This window comes from Tupaia chinensis, unplaced genomic scaffold (genome assembly GCF_000334495.1).
Source record: "Tupaia chinensis unplaced genomic scaffold, TupChi_1.0 Scaffold144255_1, whole genome shotgun sequence".
Taxonomy (NCBI): Eukaryota; Metazoa; Chordata; class Mammalia; order Scandentia; family Tupaiidae; genus Tupaia; species Tupaia belangeri.
The window spans coordinates 3,614,991-3,620,257 of NW_006204113.1; the positions used below are offsets into that span (position 1 = coordinate 3,614,991).

Below are 5,267 nucleotides of genomic sequence, written 5' to 3' on the forward strand. Positions count from 1 at the left end.
ATCTTCCATTTCTTGTTTTCTGTATGTTTTGCTTTTTTCCCCCCCATCCTTGATTCCCTATCTCTTACCCTCTGCCATCTCCCACTTTCCTCCCTTACTGTCTCTGGTATCTATGTTTGCTTTCTATACTGTTTTCCCCCCACATTTTATTGAATCACCAAAGACCCTAATCAATCCAAATACCCTCCTAGCAAACCCAGGTGACACACACATTTCCATCTTTTGCCGCTAGCTCATTTGTTGGAGGCTGGATTATCAGTAGAAAATCTTCATTCCCTGAAAAATCTAGTTCGCTGTTGCCATGTGGAACCTTCTTCTGAAGCCTCCATTCTCTTCTTGAGATTTTGGGCATGCATCCACACATGCCTGGTGTGATTTTCAAGCTACTGGGTCTAGGACTCACAGCATTCAGTCAGCCATGTAGGATACAGCCATCTTAACCTCCACATCACCTGCTGGCCCAACATTCATTCATTCATTCATTCATTCATTCATTTATCCCCCAGTGCCAAAAATTGTGTAGCCAAGTTTCCTACATTTGGGGAAATTGCAGGGATCAGCACATTGTGCGTGCAATGGATAATCCTCACCCTGGGAAAACCACTTTCGTGATCATGGTATCTCTCCAGCCAAGTAAATGTGAGAAGACATCTTTTTCATTAAAAAAAAAAATTTTTTTTTAGAGAGTTTTTTTACTATAGGGTGCGTGTGTTTGCTGGAGAGACAGAGAGAGACAGAGAGACAGAAAGCAAGAAATCACCCCTTGGGGGAATGGCCACACCGCAATCCCTCCTCCTCCGTTCACCTCTTGGGATTTGGGGCACACATGCACATGTACCTGGCATGAGTTTTAAGCTGCCAGGTCCAGGACATGTGGGAGGCCAGCAACATAAGCAACATAACCATTACATCATCTGCTGGTCCCATAGACATCTTCTTAAAATTCACTCAAAGGGGGAACCAGCAGTTAGTGTAATGGTTATGTTGCTAGACTCCCATGTAGTCGACCATGGTTTGTGTCCCGGACCCAGTGGCTTAAAACTCACGCTGGGTGCGTGTGCGTGTGTGCCCAGGATCCCGAGAGGAGAATGGAGGAGAAGGGATTGCGGTGTGACCATCCCCCCTGGGGGGTGATTTCTTGCTTTCTGTCTCTCTGTCTCTCTCTGTCTGTCTGGTGAGCGCACGCGCCCTATAGCGAAAACCTCTCCAAAAAAAAAAAAAATTCACTCAAAGGTACCTAGTAGTTGTACAGGGTTTCTGGGAAGTAATAGTTTGCGCCTATTATTGTTTCCAAAAATGAAAAGATTTTGTTATGGCCAAAGCAGCTGGTCAAGAATGTTCTTTAAAATATTTGTAAAAGGGAAAAAAGCAGATGTTATCTTCATATTCTGTGGGAAAGTCTGGCTAAAGACTATAGCACACCTTTGTAGTTGGAATAATATGTAACCGCCGTGAAGATACCTGCACATACTGATAGGAAAAGATGAACAGAATATATTTAAGTAAAGCCAACAAGTTGCAGAGCAGCTTACAATATTATACATCCTTTTATGCATAGAAGTGACATATGTATATGTGTATATAGTTTTAGATTTAGAGGCCCCAGTAGGCAGAGTCGGAGACCCACAACTCAACTATGCAAACAAACTGACTTGCAAATGGTTACAGTGTGGCCCCTACTCTTTCTTCATCACAAAGTTCCCCAAATTCCTGATGTAAATTATGCATAGCCAATGGATCGTCTTTGTTATTTTAAAGCGATCAATGTGAATTCTTGCCAAAGAATTTATCCCCTCCCTCCCCTTTTCTTGCTTTCTCTGGTTTGTAGATTTACAGATTTATTTCTGGGGGGATACACGAACAATAGGTAACAGTGATTCCTTCTGGGAAATGGCACTGGGAAGTAAGGATGAGGATTTTAACTTTCACTTTATAGCCTATTGCTGCAGGGACACAGGGGCGCAGATGTGATCCGGCTCAACACCCACAGTGGGACACAGGTTCTTGTTCACAGTTCGTGAAGAATTAGAGGCGTGGACATAGAGAGAGGATAACAAGAGGAGTTTCTTAAGAGAAATTAGGAAGAATAGAGCTCCCAAGCAGCGAGTGGGTTCCAGAAAATAGGCTGTTGAGGAGCTGAGGTGGAGGATTTTTATCTTGGTTAGCAGGGACTTTGTCCAGGCTTGTTCTCCTATGCGTATGTTCCCTTCACGGTGGGAGGTCGCATGCTCTTAAAGATGAGTCCGGTTATTTCCCTTAATTTTGGAGTGGGAAATTCTTTGTCTAAAAGCTTTGGACTATTAAAAAAATTAAATAAATAAATAAATAAAAATCTTACCTTCTTCCCAGAATGTGGTGGGACCTGGAATAAAGCCTTTGTTTTAGGACACGCTGTCTAGGTTAATCACTGAGCTACTGTTATAAGCTCTCTCTCCCGAGCAAGCAGCCAAGCTGCCATTTTGTGATTCCACTTTGGGCCTATGCCCTGACTATATTATTAGGGTCCCTGTCTCTACCTCCCTATCTTACTGTTTAACTTACTGAAACCGGGGAACAAATTTGGGTAGACTCATTGAAATATTCTTTGTTTTCCTGTTGAACTGTAATCTGCTTTTACTCACCTAGTTTTTCCTAGCTGCTCTTTAAAGAAATGTCTACCTTCTAACTGCCATGTAGCTCAGAGCAGTATGTTAAAAGACTGCTTTTCCTTTTTTTTTTTTTTAAAGAGAGATATTTTTGCTATAGGGCACAGTGCTCGCTGGAGAGACAGAGACAGAGAAAAAGTGAGAAATCATCCCTAGGGGAGATGGCCATGCCACAATCCCTTCTCTTCCATTCTCCTCTTGGGGTTTTGGGCATGCACAAACATGTACCCAGCATGAGTTTTAAGCCATTTGTTTGAGACTCAAACCACAGTCGACTACGTGCGAGTCCAGCGACATAACCATTATGCAATCGGTTGGTCTGTTTTTGTTTTTGTTTTTTGTTTTTCTTTAATAGTAACCAACCAAAGAAAGAAAGACCTACTACTAACTTTTGGTATGTAAGTTTACCTTTAGGATACATGCTCTCAAGAAATCTGTATGACCAAATAGCTAACTCTAGCTGCAGGATGGAGCCAAGGGAATTGCCACTGTGGTCAACCACTCAGAGGGTGCCAGTTTCAATCCTTCACTTCCATAAAAAACTGTAGGATCCAGGACCAGCAGTTGGTACAATGGCTATGTCGCTGAACTCCCATGTAGTTGACTGCAGTTCAAGTCCCGGACTCGGTGGTTTAAACTCACACAGGGCATGTGTATGTGCTTGCCCAAGATACCCAGAGGAGAATGGAGAAGGGATTGAGGTGTGGCCATCCCCCCTGGGGGGGGTAATTTCTTGCTTTCTGTCTCTCTGGCGAGTGTACACGCCCTATAGCAAAAACCTCTCCAAAAAAAAAAGAAAAAAAGGAAAGAAAGAAAACTGTACGAGCCAATAGAACTGTGACTCTGGTCAACTAATCAGAACTGTGCCAATTTCAGTCCTTCCTTCACATATCTTACCTGATTGAAGGTTTGCATGGGAATTATTTCTCTATAAGGATCTTACCTTTTTGCATTCATGAAGGCATATTTGAGAATGATCTCCTGTTCTCTTTGGCAATTTGCAATAAAGCCTTTCTTTTTCTCCTCCATAATGTTGGTTTTTAGTGTTGTGGACTTGTGTATTGGGGACGAATTTATTCAGGTTCAGTAATATTGCTACCTAAAAAGGCTGAGGCACAGCAAAAAAAAAAATGAAAATGATTTCTTTGAACTGGGGTTTAGGGCGATTTTGGGTAACATGAATTCCAGGAGCCTAGAATGCGTGTACCAAAAATGCTATCCAGGAAGGCTGGTCTTACAATCTGATACAACCTTAATATAAATAAGAGAGGGGCAAGAAGGGTGATTAAAAGCTTTTTGGCGGCCGACAGGGAGCATGGTGGTTAAAGGCACCGGACTCCCACATGGCCAACCATGGTTTGGGTCCCAGACTCAGTGGCTTTCTTTCTCATTTTCCCTCTCTCTTTCTGTCTTTCTCTGGTCAAACTGGAAAATGATAATAAAGTTAAAATAATAATTTTTTTTTTAAAAAAAGTTCTTTGGCAAGAATTCACATTGGCTTCTTTAAAATGGCAAAGACAACTGATCGGCTATACATTATTTACATCAGGAATTCTGGGAACATTATGGTGAAGGAAGGGGGGGGGTCACTTATAAACAAACCATTTGCAGGTTAGTTTGTTTACATAGTTGAGTTGTGGGTGTAACCATAAGGCTTATGCCTTTCTGGGGCCTTTAAAATTTAAGTGGCCTGGGCCAACAGGTGGTCTGGTAGTTAAGTTGTTGATCCCCACATGGTTCAAGTCCTAGACCCATTGACTTGAAAGTCTTGCCAGGCCTGTATGTGTATGTGCCCAAAATCCTTGAGGGAGACTGAAAGAGAAGGGACTGCGGTGTGGCCTCCCCCTGGGGAGTGATTTCTCACTTTTCTTCTCACTGCTTCTCTCTGGTGAGCACACACAGCCTATGGGGAAAAAAAAAAAACTAAAAAAAAAAAAAATAATAAAATTACATAAAATTAAATTTAAATGGTCCTTGCATTCTAAAGACTGCTTTCAAATACCTTTTTATTTTTTTTCAAACAATTTTTTTAGAGTAAGATGAAAACAGGGCTAGCCAGAAGGCATAGTGATTAAGGCAGCTGGATCCCACATGGCCAACTGCATAGCTGAGTCTTGGACCCTACGACCTGAAAAACACACCAGGCACATGCCCAAAATCTCTAGATGAGGATGGAGGACAAGGGATGTTGTAGCTGTTCCCCCTGAGGGCCGGGAGTGATTTTTCACCTTGTCTCTTTCTCTTCCTGGTGAGTACACATGCTCTATAGCAAATGAAAGAAAGAAAGAAAGATAGAGATAGAGAGAGAGAGAGAGAGAGAGAGAGAGAGGAAGGAAGGAAGGAAGGAAGGGAAATGAAAACAAAAGAGTTTTCAGAAATGGCATCTCTGAGGCAAAGGAATGTGTTGAAAGTTTATTGGTGAATACTCTTGGATTCAACAAGGAAAGAGAAGGGAAGAAAGGAAGAAGACAGGTTTGGGTGGGGAGAAGATGGCTTATAAAACAGCCTCAGCAAAGGCCTAAGTATAGTCCTGGAGATTCCAAAGCCGGGATGGCTCTTCAGGTTTGTTTTGGATTGGGGTAAGAGGGCCAGGCCTCAGAGACCCGCATCAGGAAGTCAGTG

At 42.4% G+C, this 5,267-nt stretch overlaps 1 pseudogene; it reads right to left on the reverse strand.

The window, feature by feature from the left end:
* Positions 1-505: 505 nt before the first annotated feature.
* On the reverse strand, positions 506-641 carry LOC114005675 (uncharacterized; annotated as a pseudogene).
* Positions 642-5,267: the final 4,626 nt, after the last annotated feature.